This window comes from Amphiprion ocellaris, chromosome 13, assembly GCF_022539595.1.
Source record: "Amphiprion ocellaris isolate individual 3 ecotype Okinawa chromosome 13, ASM2253959v1, whole genome shotgun sequence".
NCBI classification, from domain to species: domain Eukaryota; kingdom Metazoa; phylum Chordata; class Actinopteri; family Pomacentridae; genus Amphiprion; species Amphiprion ocellaris.
In genome coordinates this window covers 16082506-16104681 of record NC_072778.1, presented here as the reverse complement: position 1 = coordinate 16104681, position 22176 = coordinate 16082506, and the positions used below count along the sequence as shown (strand labels likewise).

General features: G+C 40.5%; 2 protein-coding genes across 5 annotated transcripts in view; one reads left to right on the top strand and one right to left on the bottom strand.

Annotated features, from left to right (window-relative positions):
* Nucleotides 1-22176, bottom strand: part of macrod1 (mono-ADP ribosylhydrolase 1) — a 135667-nt gene that overhangs the window by 78915 nt on the left and 34576 nt on the right. The window lies entirely within an intron of this gene.
* Nucleotides 1-22176, top strand: part of flrt1b (fibronectin leucine rich transmembrane protein 1b) — a 39669-nt gene that overhangs the window by 12083 nt on the left and 5410 nt on the right. For all 3 annotated transcript variants that reach the window (XM_055016296.1, XM_023281997.2, XM_023281996.3), the window contains exon 2: nucleotides 18830-19871. The gene's annotated coding sequence lies outside the window, so the exon portion shown is untranslated. The remainder of the gene's footprint in view (nucleotides 1-18829; nucleotides 19872-22176) is intronic.

Sequence of the window (22176 nt, the reverse complement as noted above, 5' to 3'; positions counted from 1 at the left end):
TGAACAATCAGATCCGATGGAGCTTTATTGATCAGCAAGAGAGGAAATTGTCTTGTCACTGAATATAAATGGACAAAAATGTAGCATACAGAGCTCAGTAATTAACTAATGTATAAATAAATATACAAGTTCATGTGATGATAGTCTGAGGCTCTGTGGCACAAAAATATAAATTCTTTTACAAGTAGAACAAGCCAAAAGAAGAGGCTGGCCTGCCTGCTGTATTTGGGTCTCCAGATATACCTGTGCATTAGTGCTTCCAAGCACCCCACCTTATTAAAGCCTGTGTGTGGGAAATACTGCACTTGTAGCCAGATTTAGAGTTTAACCCGCCCCCGAAACAATGATTTCATAACTGTGCTCTGAACAGCTTTACAGACACTCAGACTGAGACAGCACCTGGGATGATTTACTGAGGATTATGGCACATTTTCTCATCAACGCCAGGATGAGAATGCAAGGCTCATCTAGATGTAAACAGTCAGACTGACAATGATCGAGTCTATAGTCAGTCAACAACTCCACTCGGTACTTGTTCTTTATATGTCTTGCTTACAGGTTAACTGCTCTTGCTGTTCAGTTTCCCAGTTTCTTTCATATCAGACACAACACATTTGTAGATATGTGCACAAGGTGAAACAATGTTGACAAGAATAGGCAGCTGTATTACTGAAACAACTGAAAGAAAACCACAGTGTAAATGGCGTGTCAGCTGGCTGAGAGCACATATGGTATGCCCTCAATATAATATGGATGTGACCCTTTCTCATCTCTCTGTTCAGGTTTCTTTCTCTGCACTGTATGGTGTACCAACAGAAAAAACAAGTTGGAAATGTAAAAGGAAAAACAATCTCATCAGCGACAGGACAGCTGGCAGGCTCACTAAATGACAGAGGCTCATTTACACTCGGTATTAACACACGATCTGTATCTAGTTAATGATCCAATTCATGGGCCATCTTGGCATGTACACTTGGTGGAGGTGTAAGAGTACATGCACATGTTAGCCTGTGATCCAAATAACCGCAATAGTAATGATCTATTTATGTCAACGTGTTCACACTCAAAGAACAGAAACTGCGGAGGAGCAGCAGCCACCAGTTGTTGTCTATCAGCTATGACAGGTTACCAGCGTTAGTTTGAAGGTGGGAAGATACTGTGATATTTGTGTTCATCTGTTATAATGTGTCAATGCACAGTGAAGATCAGCACAAAATCCCCAGTTGGTTTTATGCACTGACAATTCCTGTGAAGTTTATTCAAACAAAAGTACCTCAGTGTAGACAAAAAGAGAGAAAGGCACTTTACTTTGAGTAATTATAAAGCTGAAATTGCATTTCTGGCTTTAATGGCTTGTTAATTCTAAATATGTTACACTAGTTATTATGGGCATTTTCAATTCGTTTATTTTATACTGAACAGTGAACAGGTCAGGGTCTGAGAATGCAACAGTACTGACATTTAAATTATGTTGTTTTTTTTAAAAACAATATTCAAGCATTTGAATGTCAACTGTTCCAGTATCTAGTCATGATATTTTTTAATGAATTTCTTTGGTTTTCACTGCTACACCAACAACATATTGAACTGAAACCCCAAACCCCTCAGCTTTTGTGTAGAGTTACAGCCATGACATCCGGTGTTGGTCAGCATCCAAGGTATCTGGACTCTGCCCAGTGTGAGATAAGATCTTAATATGTAAATTAGTTTGTAATGGCAGGTAAAGATCCAATCCAAAGTACAGCTACAATAATTAATTGCTGAATCGACTGGTTTAATTCTCAGTTATTTTGCTAATCCTACTAATTGGTCTTTTTCTTGGAAAAGAAAGTTTTTAAAAAACTGTGATTTTATCCTCTTAAAATGTAATATTTTCAGGTTTCTTTACTCCTTTGTGACAGGTGAATACTGAAACTGAATATCTTTGGGTTGTGGACAAAACAAGTAATTTGAGGACGTCATCTACGGCTTTGGGATGTACTGATCCACATTTTCACCATTTTGTGACATTTTATAGATCAAAAAAGAGATAAGTTCACCAAGAAAATAATCAACAATGGAAATAATTGTGAGTTGCTTTGGAGGTTGGACTTGTTAGCTACTCCTGGAAAACCTTTCAACTTGCTTATTACTTTTTTGTTTTTCTTAAAGGCCTGTCAAGTTATTTTGTCAGTCAGCTTCACACTTGAGCAGCCATGATTCTTTCAAATTCACACTTTACATTTCCGTTTCTCTCTGCGTTCTTTTAGTTTGAAATGCACAGAACTGTTTTAAAAGAGATGGTATGTTTCAGTGTGCCAATTAGAATTCCACAACATTATAATCAAAATCTGTTTAGACACTAATTATATCACACTCGTGCAGTCCTGATGGAGTTTTCTTTTCCTTTAATTGCTATAGACAAATATACACTGCACTATATAGACTGCCAACAGCATTCACACCTAGCTTGCAGTTGTCTGTCTGATCTAGTAGCTTTATAATCACAATGAGCTGTGGTTTAGATTGTATTAACAAGCATTTTTCCTTGTCCAGCTAGCACATCCACGTATAGATCACATGGTAATGTCAGCTATATAGTCAGTTCAGACTCCAGGACAGTCAAAAAATGGGACAAATTAACTAGCTGTTGCTTTTCCCCTTTGTTTGAATAGAGCAAAGAGTCTATATAATAGGAAAACCAGAGAACAGATGTGTTTAAAATGGATTTTATGACGGTCTAGCTGTTTTCTTAGTGTATACCTTATGCAAGCTAATGTAGGAGGCAATATGGCACTGAAACAAAGTGCAGCTTTTATACAGCTGAGGTTATGCTATGTTTTGGCTGAGACTGTCCCATAAAGTACATAATAAATATGATCACCAGAGAACCTGAAATAAATATATCCTGCAGTAGATGCCAGATAGGAACATCAGAGAGATGCATTACACAAGGGAAGGTTTTAACAATTTGGGAATGCAGACACGAACATACACACAAAACAAACACAGTAGCCTTGCATTAGGCTGTGTAATATTGCATTATGGCTTTGTGTCTTTGTGTGTGTGTGTGTGTGAGTGTGTGTCTGAGTATTTGTATACGTCCATTTGTTGGAGCAAAGGAATAGTGTGGGAGATGCAGGCAGGTCAGAGAGTGTAGGAGTCACACAGAGGGGAGTTCAGAGATAAGCTTTTGTTTGAGCAGCAGGGATGACTTCAGAGCACCTCAACTGTTCCCTCACCTAGCTTTAAACCAGCCACAGGCACCTCCATAAATACTGGCACCTTTGATTAAATACCAGAATGAGCTGAATAACTGTTAAAAAAATAAAAAATAAAAAAAAAAATAAAAAAAATTAGCCACATTCTGTTTCAATAACATTGAGAATCTAACTCTCACATATGCTTCAAGAAACTGCACAGACTCGACAGGAACAAACCAATAAAGCCCTTGTTGTATTCAAAAAAGTAGCATTCAAGTGATGTTTTATTCAGGAAACATATGGAAGACACTGAGAAGCTGTTCAGCAAAGGGTGTCAATAGTCGAAGCCATGTCTTTTCTAATCATAGTTTTCACACATTCTGAATAAATTATTGTATTCCACATAACCTCGAGAGGCGAAAACACAGGCAGATTTTACATGTTTATTTCTAATTTATATAACACTATTAACAAGGTGACATCTAGCAGTTCATAATCTTGCAATATTCAGTCAACTATTTAACATACAAGAGCAGCAAATCACTACACTTGAGCTGCAGAAGCAAATGTTTGGCAATTCAGCTTGAAATATGACTGAAGCAATTAAGTGATTAACGCAATAGTTGGCAATAATTTTCTGCGGACTGAATAATCTACGTATTAGCCAAATACTTGTTTCACTTCACTGTTTTTACTGCGTTAAATGCCTCCAGAAAGATACAGTTAGCAGCAGCACTCATGAAAAGCACAAATGAGCTGCTGTCATTAAGCTTTTTTTACTGCAGGTTTATGAGAAAATTATAGATTCTCAGATAGTATCACTGACAGATGAAATTTCTGAAAAACTGTGGTTTTTACTGTATCAAAAGTAGCTGCAGAAAATAAATGCTTGTAGAGCAAATAAACCCAGTGGTGAAAGCAAAGCAAAGACCAGAGATGTGATCATCTGGATGAGGAGTTCAGTTGAGGCAAAGAGGGATTTCTTTTTGATCCTTCTTGGATCAAAGGCTCAGAAAGCTAATGGAGAAGGACAGGTATGAAAGTATTAATGAATAAATCAGGAACTTATGGCCAGGATTTACTGATTATTTTGGGAATAAAGAAGTATTTGTCATCTCATTTCTGAACGTGGATTTTTTTTTCTTCATGTTGTGTCCTTGTCCTTTTCACTCCGTGTGCATTTGTGTTGGAATTCAAAAGGTGGAAAAAAGACAAAGACATGAAATATTTCATGGTTTCCCCCAACATTAAGAATTCAGAATTAGAAAGCTGTCTTTGATATGCAGAATCGCAGAATAGAATAGAATACCAGATGAGCAGGAATAATAAAAAAAAACAAATGCCCATGTCCCTCACATTAGTCCAAACTGAAGAACATTTGTAATGGCATCTGTCAAAAGCTCCAGATTGTCAACATTTTCCAATTTCGTATCGGTTGCACCATAGTTCACATCTGTTGCAGCAGTCTGAGTGCGTCGCCTGCAGCAAAAATTAGTGTTGCAGCGACTTGTAGTGCATGGAATTCATTTGGAACTTGTGTTTTTTTTAAAAAAAAGCTCAATTTTAGATTTTGGAACTTGCATCAACTGTGTGTCTTTGCTGGCAGTGTTTTCCTGACTTAGCCCATTGCTTAATGACAAACAGTGGGTGTTTGAATGTAATGTTTCTGCGTCTGTAGAAAAGCAAATATGTACGATGCTGTCTACCTTTTGCATGTTTGTTGGTGTCTGCTGCAACCGCTTCTTGGGGAATTTTTTGAGATTAGCAGTCTTTTTGTAGTTGTGTGCACTTTCTGATGAATGCATGTTCAAATGCTTTTACAACCAAATTGGCAAATGTGTGATTTCATATACCCACACCAAATCTAGACCAAACACCACAGGGATTGAGTGCAACAACACAGCAGTTTTTTCAAAGCTACAACCTGCACAAGTGCCACAGTCTTTGAGTTTAGATCAAAGCAAGTGTCTAACTGGAATCAAATGCCAAATTACCACCAACTACCATGGCAACAAAGACTGACACGCAAACAATCGCTGCCACACAATCCAAGATGATCAAAGAAAGATATAAACATGAACACAAGCCAATTACTGAGCTGTGTTCAGAAAGTGCTACACTTCCTGCAAAGCATGACAGGATGGTGCTGGATTGCGAGGGCGACTGGCAGGAATATATATGTTTGACCTGATGTATTGAATTCCAATAGATCTCTGAGATATACAGGGGTTGTGCTTGACTCTGAGCTTGAATAAGCTTTGATAATTACCCTATAGCTTTTCTAAAGTGCGTCCATTGTCTCCTTATAATGAGGAACAAAGGTAAACAGCGAAAACAGAACGACTGACGGACTGGCAGCGCTCTCAGCTCAACCTCTGTCCTCAGCAACAGCACAAGTTTCTCTTTGTAGAAAGTTTAGCTTCCGTGGAATATTTTTTTTTTCCCCTTCTGCCTGAGATAATAATGAAATGGAGAGTGACGGGGAATAATAGAGAAGAATTTAAAGTGTCGGAGGGTGAAAGGCAAGAAAGCTTGTCAGCTGGATTCAAGCTTTAGCCTGCCACCAGGAGAGCACACGTACTTCACATCTTTTTGGATTTAGAATGACTTGTTTTGTCTGTCATCACACACACACTCACACACACACACACACACACACACACACACACACACACACACACACACACACACACACACACACACACACACACACACACACACACACACACACACACACACACACACACACACTCACACACACACACACACACACACACACACACACACACACACACACACACACACACACACACACACACACACACACACACACACACACACACACACACACACAAGCAAAGGACTCCAGGGATTCTCTTCCACAGGCGTAAGTGCCAAGTTCAACCTAGCGAGTTATAGTGACCTATCTAAGAGTGCCTTCTGGTGACTGTAGTGTGTGTGTGTGTGTGTGTGTGTGTGTGTGTGTGTGTGTGTGTGTGTGTGTGTGTGTGTGTGTGTGTGTGTCCAGCCTGTAAATTACCCGTCTGTAGGTGCTTCCTCTACGTACCTCATTCTGAGTGAGAGACACAGAGAAAGAGATGGAGAGAGAGCCAGAAATACCCTCAATCATATTTAATGGGATTATTTATCCACATAGTGTCATCAGACGATGTGCATCCATGCTGGGCTGTGTGTAGAAATGTGTGTTTTGCTGAGAGATGGGGTATATCATAGCATCTCCTGGCACATAATATTGCAGGCAGATGGGTGCGTAGCTTTTTTTTTTTCTCTTTCTTTCTGGCAGATAAATTTGATGCATTCCTCCTGTACTGCTAGAGAACAGTGTTAGGCTGATATAACAGGCCAGCGTTAAAGCTGTTTAGTGTTTCATTCAGACGTTGGCCAGGATACATCGTCCACTGCTGATGCGATGGAGGCTCCGCTCTTACCGCAGCTACTGAATATGTTTTTATAAATATTATTGCTTTATTGCAGATGGCTGAGCAGAGAAATGATTCCAGCATGGTGTAGGAGGATTTTTTACTCACAGCTTCAGGGGTGTCAGTCTGTAAAACCTGTAATGAAACCTGCCTCACCCTGCCTTAAGGAGCTGCCAACCCACCTAAAAAGCTTTCATCTGCGAGGTTTTTACTGGTTTCTCAGTGTCCCATGGTCTAATTGCCGTTGCGGAAGGCTTTTCTCTTATGCCAAGAGTAACATGCTGGGAGAAACAGCGATTCTTTTTCAGTCTGAGTTTCTGTCTTGCCATGAAAATGGTTGAATTTTAATTGAAAGAATGGTATATTTTGGTGTGCAGCAGCTTCAGTTAGGAAACAAAAATGCCCGTCATTAAACCTGCATGTGTGTCCAATTCTAACTGGAGGTGTAGCAGGCAGCTGAAGTAACCAGACTCAAGTTTATGTTGTGCATATTTTGTCAGCACCCAAGGCTGCAGCCCTCAGAGAGCCCCTAGAGAGATAATACAGTTTACTTACCGCTTATGCATAAAAAATCTGTGTGCTGTCTCTGTAGCCCACAGTGTGAGGTCTGACTGTTTTAATTATTAGCTGCTGTGTTTAAAATGAAGCCGCCAGCATTTTCATTATTGGCACCATATTTATGCAAAACACCTTCACTCGGGGTGTCGGGTCTGCGTTTCTGAGTCCACCCATCTCGGCCTCTTCACTACTACTCTCTCCATCCACACTGCTGTCTCCCTTTCCACCTCCTCGCTCCATCTCAACCCCACTTCTTCCTCCTCTTCTGCTCTCTTTTCCCCTCTCCAGCAGCGCTCTCTCTCAAAGTCTCGTTTACTCCCTCCTCTGCTGTTCATTCCCTCTTTGGAAACTGGCTTCCTTCAGGGCAAAAACTCTATAGCTCACTTTGTCTCCCTGTCCACCTCCATTTACGCTCCCCTCCTTCCACCTCTCCTCTTTATCCTCTTTCTTTTGCTTCTTTTTCATCTTCTCTCTCCCTCTGACAATAGGTTTCAGGACCTATCTATTGAAATTTCCCATTTGCACTGCTTGCCTCTCGGTGGCTTATCACCTTTGGTGTTTTGTCCTTCCTTTACTGTTCAGAGGGAGCAGAGGAGGAGATATAGAGGGGGAAAAAGAAAACACAGCAAGAAACACTCGCACCACAAACAGATAGGGGTAGTAGGAAAGGTATGAAGGTAGAAAGTTTATCTTTGTCATGCTTTGGCAATATTCCCCACATACACTAAACAGCACATATAAAAGGGGCTGAATGATATAAATGATATCAACAGAGAAATAAAAGTCTGCTTGATGAAAATTAGAAACTTTGATTTAGATTTTATACGTTACGGGGTTTGATGATGTACTAATAACCCGATCCGTACACAGAAAGGGCTTTTAATCTAAAACTTAACTCAAAAGTTGGATCTTTAGAAAGTAGAGATGGGTGCTACTTTTAAGGAAAGCAAGAGTCACAAAAATCACAAATGTGTTGTGAAGGAAATAGCGTGTAATGGGTTAGACAAGATTACTCTAACATTACTTATAGTTGAACACAAAATATGGTCTTGGTGTATATTAGTTCCCAAAAAGGAAAAAAATGACAGAAACACTTCCCTTTTTGATAGCAAAAACAAAAAAAAAATAACATTTTTGCTGACAGGTAAAATCAAAATTGAAGGATTTTAACTGATGCTCAAAATCTAAGATATGAGCTCCTATGCTGTAAATGTAAGGATTTACATGTTTATACATATACATATATGTTTGCCTTTTTGTTTTCTTTGTGTATTTCTGTTTGCAGCTTACACAAATCTTGTCCAGTTTTGAATCCATTAGGAAATCTTAAACTAAGCTGAGAATTTATATTTTTACTATTATATTGATTTAGTTCACATTGATGAATCCAAGGTTTTTCTTGCCTAGAAGTTTTAGCCAGTGCAAAAGGAAAATCGTCCTAAAAATCAAACAAATCATCAAAAACAGAAAATATTCTTATTAAATTTTTAGGCCCATTCTATACCAGAAAAACCCTGAAATCTCAACATCAACCAAGGTGGATTAAAATGCTTAACTTACATAATAATAAGAATTTTACCATGTCTTGCAAAAGCAGTAAAGCGACAGATTTAAAAAGAAGCACAAATGCGAGAAACTAGAAAACAACAAAGCAAGCAGCAAAGAGAAAAGACCAAAAGCAAGTAAATGAATCTACGATCTGAATGGAGAGGAATAGCAAACAGAGAATGTGTTGAAGGAACGTGGACGTCAGATGCTACTTAACACCTTTAAAAATTCTGTTTTTACGAGCTGTATGTACAGTTTTTTTGTTCATTGTGCTTTGACAGATCAACATGGAGTTACAGAAGAAAGCATGCAACAGATGGACAGGCGGCAAAGAATAGTCAAGCATATAAATGACGTGCAAAAACAGCCCCTTTTTCATACATCAGCAGACTAATTTGCGTAAACTTCACAGGTCTTTGACTGCAGCGGACATGCAGACAACCTTTAGTTTAAAGGAACTATTTAGTTCCCTGAAAAAAACATCCCTGGCACTAAAAGATCCAAGGGTGCTTTAGGGAGAAATGCAGTTCTATTGTTTGAGTAAATAAATTCAGAGATAATTGACCTTAACACTATTCCGGGTGAGAGGAGAGAGATGGAGGAAAGCAGGGAGAAACTGAAGCCGAGATTGTAGCAGGGTGTGAACTGCCATAGAGAGTGAGTGGGAGGTAGTGTTGTCACAGTGCATAATGGTGTCGCTAACATTATCGTGGGCTAGAAGAACAAAGAACAAGGAGCTGGGTGTTCGTCAGTGAGAAATAGGGAAAGTCAGATCAAGTGCACAGGTCAAAAGAGCAAGAAAATGTGTGATCGCATGTGAGGACGACCGTATCGACATTTATTTCCATAAGTGTAGGAAAGATCTGGAGGACTTTGCCTGTGTGTGTATTTGTGTTTGAGATGTCCATTTTAGGGGAACAGCTGCTGATCGAAGCTGCTGGTGCACAAACCAGCAGTCACTGATCTGCCTTAAGGAGCCGATAATACCAAAATGTTATTGACTGCGTTAAACACATTTGTCCTGACATTTATCAGCACTGTAACATTTTTTCCTCTTCGTGTGTGCAACAGCCAAAATGCTGTTATTTTTTTAGAGCGCTGTCTCTTATGCCTGCAGTCATATATTGAGGGATTCTGTGTTTAGCTGTAGATGGCAAGAAAGCAGCACCACAAAAGAATTACATTTTACTATGGATTACAATTTGCAACCCTAGCCCAACTGAAGCATAATAAAACAACAAAAAAACACAGCTTAGTCACATGCAATGGTTAAAATATGAGATAAAAGCGAGAAAAACATTAGTGCATCACTGTCACATACAAGCTTTTGTACCACTGTGCTAAAGCATTGCACTCGGATCTTTCTAAATACATTTGTTCCATCTCTGAGTGACTGGGACAAAGTCATGGGCAGATGAATGCTCAACTTACTAGACGGCTGTTGTAAGGCTTGTTCTGCATCAGTTTTTTTAGGAGGGGGGATATTTTCTGCTCCAAATCTAGATGATGCACTAAGCAGCTCCAGTTTAGGCAATGGGAGTTCAAGTTTCATCCAATCATATTATCAGGGACGCTCACAATGCTTTGCATACAGCCAATCGTGGACTTCCAACATTACATGAGGAAGTATTTCCTGAGCTGGGATAGATTAGTCATTGCAATGCCAATAGTTCAAAGGATAACAGTTAAAATCATCTTTTGTTTTTCTTGTCAACAAATCCCCCAAAAAAGAACAAAGCCAACAAATGAAATTCCTGTCTTTGCATTCAGGAGTTACCACGATCTAAAATTACTGAAAAGGTGCTTTCTGATTCCAGAGGAGCAAAAAATATGCTGTAGGTTATTTTAATTATCTTTTGATTATATACAAAAAAAAATAAAAAATGTTAAAACCTGACATGTACACAGATATAACCAATGCTGGAAAAAATAGTGACTCCATTTGCTTTAAAAAATTTTTACCACTTATGTTTTTAATTTATTTCAAAGCTTGTCCTCAATCTGCTCCATTTACATACAGCCTGCAGTTCAGCCCAGTTTAGCAACAAAGTCCCTGAATTTTTGTCGCATTTCTGTTGGTCATAGCTGAATCATTACAGGTTTAATGACTGCGCCACTGAGCGGAACTTTTTTTGTTTTTTTACAGAATCCAGGAACAGCAAACACATTTCTTAAAGGCACATGTAAAATAAAGTGATTTTGATTGAATATCACTATTTCAAGGTTAGATTCTCAGTCATTTTCAGCATTACGTTATTCAGCAGAAAGGCATGTCACAGATAACTAGTTTAAGGACCATCGTAAAGTTGATAAATGATGTAATTTTGGCAGATTTATTAAAAAGAAAACAAAACTGCCAACGGCTTTGAGGGTTTAAGAGGATTAAGTCGGTGTCACATTCACTGCTCTACTGCCAGTAATACTTTTCTGAAAACAGTACTTTTTTTTTTTTTTTTTTTTTTTTAAATGAACCTATATATATCTGTGATCAGAGTGGAAGCAGAAAACCTGATCTACTTTAAAACTGCAGAAAGAAATGGGCTTTGGGCTGAGAGCTACAGACAGATTAGGAAAGTCAGAAATTACTGTGCAGCAGAAAAACACATTTAGTTTTTTTTAACTTGGTAATTTGTTGATAATAAGAAAAATATGGAACCAAATCGATGAACTGATGAATCAGAACGGAAATTATCAGCAAAAATAAAGCCAAAGCTCTGGTGTGTGCATTACGACTGAGTGTCAAAATAATGCTAGATGAGAAAAAAAAACCAGCACAGTATTGAGCTTTTCCCTCCCTTCGGATCTTTGCTGATTATCCCTGCTTTGTCACTTCCCTCATCTCACTCGTTCTCTGCCCCTCCCTCTCACGCTAAATGGAAGCTGTGTGTCGCTGTGTTAGAAAGCCAGTCACATCCCTCTCCCTCTTCTTTTTAGCCCCTCTTAGAGTCTCTCTCTCCATCTCTTTTTCATTTTCTACCTCTACCTTTCTCTCTGTCTCTCCTTGACACGCTCTCTCTGTCTTTCCCGTTGCGGCTCTGCTCCCTCCAGCCTTCGTTCTGTCCACGCTGACACCCTCGACTGATTCTGCCGGAGTCATGGCCTTCAGAGCCCGACAACAATTCAGTGCCTGCGCAAGTGTGTGTGCCAGTAATGTGTGTAGGTGTGTGTGTGTGTGTGTGTGTGTGTGTGTGTGTGTGTGTTTGTGTCTGTTTGTGTCTTCAAGCATAGATGAAATATGAGCCGCTACATAGGAAAGCTGGGCTATGTTCTGATGCCATGTAGTCACGTCACTCATGCATGGAAGAGTAGTAAAAATGTGCACGCACATATATATAAATATATATTCACATAGTGTGGATGACAAGTAACTGCAGAGCTTCTGTGGTATTATTCTGCATCACATTTGCTATCCATTTGTCTGTGATACTTACCACACAAACACACACACACATAGAGGCAGGCCCTGGATTCAGGCTTCACTGACTTTAAACCTTGCTCAGGCTGACAGTAATTTCTGCCACCAAATTACATTCCAATGGCTTCATAAATCTGCTGCCTCCTCCTCTGCCTCTTTCTCTTTCCCCCCCTCGTCTTCCTGCCTCTGCTTCTCTATCTTCCCCTCTTTCCCCGCCGTCTCTCCTCTCTTTCTCTCGCCCCCTCTGCTCCAGCCTCACTTCATTTTTCCTGTATAAACCTCCATCCTCCCTCCCTCTCTTTTCTCCGCCTCTATTTCACCATCTCTCTTTTTCTTTTTCTTCCCCCCTATCACTTGTTTTCTCGTTTCCCCACACTCCTTCTCTCTGGCGCTGGCTCAGTAAATGAGAAACAGGGAGGCAGAGATGGGGAGGTTACGTGTGTGGGGTAGTTAAACAGTCACACACACACACATAAATCCATACAGACGCACACAAACACACACAGCTACACAAACACAGACGTGCACGCTCACAGATGTGCACACGCAACGAAATGTGTAAATACACACCCACAGTCAAACATAAACACCACATTACTCTTTGATTGAAAGACAAGCGTTTGTGTTGCCATATATTTGCTGCGCCCCTAAATTGACTTGTGCAGCCGTACATGTGCGCACACACGCAAATGCATAAGTGCACAATCTCGGCCGTTTTAATGAGAGTGTTCATTTTACAGATAGTGCCTCTAGGTGAAATAATTGCCAATGTTGGGCCCTGACGGCTGGTCCAAGTGTTCTCAGGCCAGTTGTCTTTATGGGCCATGGCGGGCCACGAACACACCCCTCATCTCCCTCCCTGCCGCTTTAACTGCTGCTCTGCTGCGGCCGACACGCACATGCAATGAATACATGGGCATAATATGCATAAGCACACAATGTAGAAACCAAGTTAGGCATTAATACTAAACTCACACATACACACGTGCTGAGGCAGAGGCCAGCAGAGAACAATAGGCTGTCTGACAATGGGGCTCAGAGGAATTCTCTCCTCCATATTAATATTCAGCAGAGTGGATGTAGAGAGAGTGCGTGTCAGCAGGGACGCATGCTCATCAACCTCGCTAACACTGGGGTTAGGCAGCCACATGATTACAAAGTGCTCAGACTTTGGTCCCCAGCCCCGTAACTATTAATCCCTAACTCCTACTCCCTCACCTCCTTTGTCCTAGCCCCCCTACAGCCCACAGAGCAAATGCACTGCCAAGTATCGCAGCTGTCACTTTTCTTTTCTCTCCATCCTCCGAATTATTCTGATCGGCCTGATGAAGCAAAGTGCGGATAGAAATGGAGATTTGAAATTGTCAATTTCCTGCCGACCCCCCATGCTACAGTGTGTCAAATTTGTGGTAATTCAGCAAGAAGGTCATCCAAAGGAGAATTTGAAAAAAGAAAATGGACAGACAAATCATTCTAAGTTTGCTGGCCCTTTAAATAGGAGCTTTTTACTCTCCATTCCATTATGCTCCCTTGTAGAAGCGCATGTCAGAACCAAGATGTATGCCAGTAAAAACACCTGTAGTGCTGCTCTTTTTATCTTCCATCTGTAAATTGTGCAAGGTGACCGCTAACAACGCACATATGCACACTCTGGCCATATTTCTATGCATATGTTACCGCCATCTGTAAATCTGCAGGAACATGAATCGCTTACAGCACATATTTGCACATCTGCCCACATTTTTGTAGCAGATTTATTGTCCAGAAACAGTCAGTATTATTTTCAAGTGAAGCAGTCTTCAGTAGCCCGGAGCTCAGATGCAGATGTGTTGTCTCTCCATGTTCATATTTGTATGTTTCTTATAATATCCTGACTATTCAGTTGTATTATCGCAAGCCTTCTCTATCTGTCTTACCATCGTACAAAGAAAAATAAAATGCTAATATCTGGTCATTACTGTACAAAGGAAAGAGGAAAACACAACAGCAAGAGCCTCTGAGCAGCACAGAAGCCACACTGAAAGTCACATACTGTTGGGTGGCTCTAGGCTACACAGTTGTCATTGACTGGCTCACAAGAGCAGAGTGATTTCTGTCCCCCAGAGTTACGAGATGTTCGCTGTGGTTTCTGTAATGAAGAGAAAAAAAAAATCAAGCACAACAGACAAGATGCACAGTGGAGGGTCGGTCAGAAATGTTTCTGACCTCGATACTACAGGGGGTCACCCTGCCAAAGCAATGCTCTCTTTATTACTGCTGCTTCTCCTCACTGGTGGTACGAGAGTTACCAAAAACAGGAGAAAAAAATATAATGGAGTTGTTGTGCTAATGTTGCCATGTCAGGAAATAGATGACAAAAGCCTTTAAGGCTCAATTTGGCATATTGAAAGTACTTGTTTTGTTCAATCAGCCATCCACAACCCAAAGATACCTAATTTACTATCATACAAGACAAAAAGCAACAAATATTAGTGTTTTTTAAGGTTGAAACCAGTAGATTATTAGCATTTTGGTTTATTGAAATACTCATAGACTGGTCAAATAATCACATAATTAACTTTTAATTTGAGCTTCAGTTCAGCTTCAGCTGAACACAGAAGACTGACATCTGATTTTGATGTTGGTCAGCAGTGACCTCGTTCATCTCCTAGTAGGCCAGGAGGTGTGTTATTACTCATTCTGATCACTGATTAACAGGAAACAAGCCAGGTAACACAGCTCCAATGAATAAGTGCGTTTAAAAACGTCTGCTTAAGTCGTCACAACTGGAAATATCCAGAATGCAGCTTTGTTCCATGTGGTAAATGTAGTGACAGGGTGTGTTTTCTCTCCTAAACGTAAGCAAGTAGTTCTGGTGACTAAGCTTAATCAAACACAAGTGAAAACACAAGTTAACACAAACAGGAGGCACTAAAGTCAAAACAATACGACTATAGTAATGATCTGAGATTGGACTTGAACTCTGGTCTTGTGGTTCAAATCTGCTGAGTTACATCACCACCGACTCCAAATGTGGGCTTCTGTTCCTCTTTGTCAGAGTAAAGAAGCAGCTCCAGCACCTTCAAATTAGGAGATAACAGAGCTTCATTAAATAACGGCCTACCGAGCCCACTAGAAGGTGGAGGAGGTCCCTACTGGATAATATGTATGGGAATGATGTGCGATGATAACGCATATTGAATGGTATGATAACATCCGAAAGAGGCAAAGCTGCCACAACACCGACTCTGCACTGCACACGGAATCTTTGAACTTTTCAGTTTTATATCCTGATATCAGAGGTCTAGGTCATATCACACTCTGTTTATTCAAACCAACACAGAGCAGTGGGCCTGCCTTAAATTCTGCTGTCGTGTCTATTCCACATGAATAATGATACTGCTTACACACTTGACACTTGAAATTCTTACACATTTGTAATTAGCATCTTTTTAAGAAGCTGTGCCTATTAACACAGAAGGAGGAAAACTAAATAAAGGTGCCCCCATAGGTCTTTGTAATCCAGAAAACGAAAGCTGCTTCCATGTCAAGGTGCTTCCATTCACCCATAATAGATTTTGTGTAATGTCTTTCTTACAGGTGTACCAGTATATCCAGATTTTAATGATTATTGGCAAGGAGTATTTCCTTTGAAAAGTGCTGCTGTGACTAAAACTACTCTGCCTCTTTCTTTAACCTTATCAGACTTGTTTTCATACACTCCCCTCTAATCAGCGACTAGTCTCTGACGTGCACCTTCCGACTTCCTGCTCACCGACATGCACCCTCATGCCACCGTCTCTTCCTCCTCATCACACAGCGCTTGCTTCTAAAAATCCATCACTGAAAAGTTTTCAGGACAGTCTTGACATTACCTAGATAGAGCTTCACATATTAATGTCTAATGGGCAGTGGCAGCGAGCTGAGGAAATGCTGCTGATGTTCAATAGTCACTTGTCCGATGCAGGCAGACGTTTTTGCCTGCGGTAGGCAAAGATCAGTGCAGAGTGTAAGTGTAGTCAGACCAGACATTGCAACCAATTATGGGGACTTGTTTTAAAACGACAGCTCCTGTTATTAAAGTCGACACCTGCTTTTACTGCATGATTGATGACATCCAATTAAAAGTCTTCATTGGAATTATGTAATTTCGAAGCCACTTAAAAGTCAAAAATACTAACACAACAGGATTCGGTTATTGTGAAGCATCCGTCATCAATCAACAAATGAATGGAGCGAGTACGGCATTAAACATAAAGCTCTGTATACATCTACGCTGTCCTTGAACACACCATTATCTCATTTCTCCTTAAATGCCAATCACAAAGTCAACGCGTTTCACAAACACTGTCTGTTTAACATTCTGTCCCACGTCTAGCTGTTTTCATTACGCACGCTAACCGCACTCTGCACATATAAATCAGTTTACTAGCCACAAACCGGATATCAGTCTGGAGCTGTTTTATAAAAAGGACAATTTATCTCACCGCACTGGCCAACTTCATCCCACACTGACCACCTAACTACCTCACTAAACTGCACACCCAGTTAAACGCATTCTTTTCCATCTGTGGAACCAGTTACAACCACGAGCACCGGACAAGAATACACACCCTGAGTTTAGACTGTACGCTGCTCAGTTCAGGCCTCTTTAATACCCGTCAGGGGTGAACACAAACGCAGACATAAGCCTGTTGACCAAGTTCCTCTCAGCTACAGCATATGTCCTTTGAAAATGAAAATGAGGACGACTTTATTTGTCTCTATTTGTGTTTAAGCAAACGGCATGATAATTTCCCAGTTGGCTATGTAGTCTACTTACTCTGGGATGAAGTGAACTGGCGAATGAGAGCAGCAGAGCAGTTAATGGCCTTGATGAATCTGTCTCTGTACACTCAGTATGCCTGATGAAAACCTTATATTTCTAAAGCCAGTGTTCACTGGGGGTTTGATTCTGCACATAAGATACAGGCACTTAGCGCGTGGTGGTTAATGAAAGCTCCAAAGCTTTGTGTGAAGGAAAAAAAAAACAGATATAAAACATGGAGTTACCTTAATGGGAGGTTTGTGTCCACTGGGAGCTTAGTGTTGCGCATATGCAGTGTTGACCTTCAGGAAGTATTTTCACGAGGTACTTAATTTTAAAAGGTATAAGTGTTCTGATGGGGATAATTATTTAGCCTGTACCTTTTAGTATTCCATATTGTGCCAACGTTGAAACCCAACATTACATCTTGGCACCATTTAAACAAAGCTGGTATAAAAATATAATTGAAGTTAGAATTAAAAGCATTTCATTTACAGCACATTAATTATATCTTTATTTATTTTAGTGACACGTAAGCCCCTGTGCCAATGTTTTAATATTTTGCTGTAAAATACATTAAGACATTGGAAGATAAAGACCATGACAGGTTTGTGATGTTACTGCACTGTTTCTTGCAAAGTATAATATAATCCAATATTATACTTCTTTGCACTAAACCCAGAAACTTAGTGTGAATTTATTGATGAAAATATAATTTGGCTCTAAACTGAGAGGCTTTTGTTTAAGCACACAAGTGAAAATGTGAGACCTGTCTTTGTTATCTCAGACAGGTCGGTCAAATCTTAAGTGACTTTCGTGACCCCAAGATCAGTGACACAAATTATTTTACGCTGCTTCTACAGTAATTCATCATTTATATACAGGTCAGAAGATGTCTGACCCTTCGTAGATGTCAGTGTAAATCTTACAACAAAATGTGTAATAGTTATGCCGGTCCACAGTGCAAAGCGTATTAGTTACACAGTATAGACTATAAAACTGTGAGATGGTCAAGTTTCTTTTTTGCCTATTCTTTTCTATTGGCCTGTGTCCACATTATGAGACTCACAAGTTTCCTTTGCTTTACATGTAAAAAGAGCAATAAAGTCCATGTAAATAGAGTGTTGGTGGTTGCTGCCTTTCACCCATTAGACTGGTGTTTGCATCCTATATGGGAATACTCTTTTCTGGCATTTTTGATTGCTATTTTCAGTTGATTTTTGCTTTTCTTTAGGCTACAAACCTATTTGGATGGGTTTAGGGAAAGATCCCAGTTTTGATTAAAATACTTTTGTTTTCTCAGTTGTTGGGGTGAATACCCTTTAAAAAAAATGCAGGCATCTCACAATTTTACAGCTTTATTTTGTAAAATTGATAAAAAAAATTTGGCCTGTGGGCTATCACATAATTGCACTAGACTGGGCTGCAGATATCAAGAGATTTTTTTTAAAAAGCTTTCAAATTAGATGATATTCATGCATCATTATCATGGAGCTCATTGATTTTGTTCTAAGTGTGTTCAATTAGTCACATTTGTGGTTAGCCCATTTGCATTTTAGACCGTGAAACACAAAGACTTACAAACTTTCAATGCATCTGAAGAATCTTTGTAGACAATACGATATAAAAAAGTAATTATCAATCAAAAGTTCTTATTATAATTTTCTATGTACCTAAAAAGACTTCCAAGGCCACAGTGAATGATTCTGATAACCTTTGTATTATATTCACTCTTTAACCCTCCTTGTTTGGCATTTTAACATAATTTCTGATGTGTTTCAAATGGCCCTTTTCATAAGAATGATTTTCCACCAAAATTCTAAAATGTGTTGTTAAAATAATTCACTGTATGTCCAGAGCGACAATTCTAACATTATTCTTGTCTGCTCTCTCTTTTCAGGTTGGTGTTCAGTAACACTCAGCCAACTGTTCCGCTGAAGTCTTCACCTCTACAGCACGAGAGGACTGTCCATTTCTGCCAACCTGTGGGAGAACTTTTCACACTGAGCCACGTGACCGGCCATCACAGAGCTCAGAGCGGACTACATATAGCACGCGCTGTCATCTGGCTTTGCTGCCTCTGAAGATGATCTGTGTGAACTGAAAAGGAAGTGATCAAACATTTAACAGAGGAGAGTGAGGCTGAAACTGAGATAGAGGCTCCTCTCTTGTATCCTGCTCGCAGTCTGTACTGTTGCCAAGCCCAAGCTGTCCATCACAGCCCCCAAACGTGCTCGATATCACCATCACTGAACTGTGACTTTCATGATAATTGGCATAATACACCCGTAATAACCGATCAGATTTTCCACGAGGACACTGAGCTGTGGAGATCTCACTTCATCCCATCAATTAAAACCACTACCTGCCTATTCAAAGCAAGTGAAGCACGGCTCAGTACTATTTTTGCATGACCCACTGCTTGCATGGTTATCCAGGATTGCTTTTGACTTCGAAGAAGGACCCTTGAGCCCTCAACCATCTTCTGACTGTCTGCCCAACTGTAACATTTGGGTGTGGAGGGGTGGTTTCAGAATTGGGCCCCTGGACACTCGCTGAAGATGACTTGAGTTGGCAGGCCTAAAAGCCCCTTACCCAGAGAGAGAAAGCGAGGCTGGCAGCAGGACACACACACACAACACACAAATGTGGGTGCCGAGGCGGCTTTGAGCCATGCTGGTGTTGCTACTCGTGGAGCCCTGGAGTACAGGCTATCATCATCCCTATCATCATTCACCCAAGCTGAGGAAGATTCAACGGCCTGGAGAAAAGCGGCTGCACTTCTGAACGATTCAAAGACGACTGTGAAACTGCGCTAACACACCGAGATCCGCAGCAACATCCTCAATCGCACACACAGACGCTAATACTCCGCTCTACAAATCCTTGATACAGGGAAAAACAAAGCTGAGGCGCACGTGAAAGGCACAGAGACTGAACAGGTTAGCAAGCCCTCGGCAATCACACCCTGCATCGATCAGACCTTTTTTCACACACCTTCACCTCCCATTCACTGTAGCGACGAACACCACACTTACATCTCGCTTTGAGCTACATGATAAGAAAAGGAACACACACATCGGCTCTGTGCTGCAACAAAGACTCTTATTTCAGAACATGGTTAAAATGTTAAGGGGGGTGTGGATGGGGACACCACATATGGAGTAGAAGGCAAATGTGGAGGCGAGAAAACCAAGGCCGAGAGGGAGTGAGGAAGAGGAGGGAGGTGGAGGGTTGGCTGGATCTAAACGGAGAGGAGAGGAGAGGAGAGGAGAGGACTCAACCAGAGCTGATTGATTCGATCTCAGTGTGCAGGAATCAACAGACGACTGGAGAGGAAACGATAAAAGAGGATTAGAAAGAGATAGAGAGACAGGGGAGAGGAGAAGCAGGATGACTGCACGGACACTTCTGTAAACAAACCTGCAAGTGGATATAATGAAAGATTAAGATGGGAAGGTGGGCGGATGGGAGAGGTAGATGGCATGAAAGATAAAGATGCAGAAAGAAGCGAGCGGCATAAGAGACAGCGACAGTTGGAGGGAGCGAGAGAGCGAAGCAGGGAGGAGAGAAGACAGAAAATCTAAGGATCATTATAAGGACGTGTCGATTGGAAACCTTGGTGTGTAGGCAAATTCACACATACAGCGTGCTTGTGCCAAGAGGATATTTATGAAAGGGAAGCATGGATAGTGTGGCACTGAAACATATGCTAGTTGATATTCATGGAGCATCTCAATATGGTCTCAGCTCCTACCTTGACACTCCTTCTTCTGTGCCTGTTTTCTTCTCCCTTATTTTTTCTGTCTCTCAAATGTCCGGAATGCTATGAAATAGTCGGGATTCAAGCTAAAAATACCATTAAGAAGGGAGAAAAGGTCTGGGTCCATGTCGAATTGCATGGCACACACACTTTTCCACCCTGACATATCAAATACTGACTGTGTCGAGCCGAGACAGCTGGTTGTTGTTGATACAGATCTCTTTCACATACACACAGATCCACACAGAAGCATGTACAGGTACACAAATGCTGCTATTTTTACACCCATCTTGCAGAAAAAACAACACCCAAACTAGTGTTTTGGAACCATTCTTCTTTTTGTAGCAAACTCAGCTGATACCAACTTCAGTCTTCGCTGCCAGGAACTCATTTCCCCTCTCCTCCTCTGACTGACTGTCCAACTCTCCATCTGTCTCCTCGTCTCCCTCCTTCTCCTCACCCTCCCCTCCCTCTGTTTCTTCTTTTGTTGCCATCTCTTGTTTGCTTTGCATGGATTTTGACTGCAGCCAAGGGGCAATTTTGCATGTAGCACTGAGTTCACATACAAACACACACGCATACATACACATGCATGCACAGAAGGGGGGAGAAAAAAATACTTGCCTTTAGAGGATTTGTTTATCAAATGTGCTGTCAAATCATGTCAGGCATTTCACATCAGGGCACATTTTCCAGCCCCAGGCTACCCAAAAGAAAGGATACAGACAAGAGTGCGGCACGATGTAATTTCTACAACTTTCACCACTGTATATTATTCATATTCTATAAATAGAGTGTGGTGAATGTGAGTGTACAGAGATCATTTTATCTGAATTGTAAATTCATGTTATTGATGGTGGTGTCAGGGCTTTGCTAGGAGACAAGTCATAAAGCATCGACCAAGGAACGTATTAATGTTCCTTGGTTAGAAAAATGCTTTTCTGTAAAACATTTCATTAAAACATTTCTGGGGATTTCAGGACCACTTTCCTGAATAATTTATAGAAATTTCATGAACAATAACAACTGAGAGAAAACATGCATTATACATTGTCAGCTTGTACTGAGCCTGTTCTCTATGAGAATGATTTGTGCTCAGTATGTTTATTTATTTGTGTGAGCATTTTTCTGTATGTGCTTTGGTCATAACCTCAAACAGATGCAGTCAGAAAACTATGAAACTCTGAAACACTTTCCTTCTTTACTCTCTTCAAATTTTATTTCAGGGTTATATAAAGTGCAGTCACAAGTTTAGCACTTCTGTTGTTGTCAGAGCTATCAACAGCACTGTGGGCAATTAATCTGATTTCCGTCTCCCCGATCTCTTCTCCATTTTAGTTTCATGTCACTCACTCCATTTCAGTTAATCTTCCTGGAAAAATTCCTCCTCACTTATTTTCTCTCCCTTCAACTATCACTGTCCAATTTTCTCCATCTCTGTCATCCATTTGCTTTCTCTGATTCTTGTAATCTTTCTTACCCAG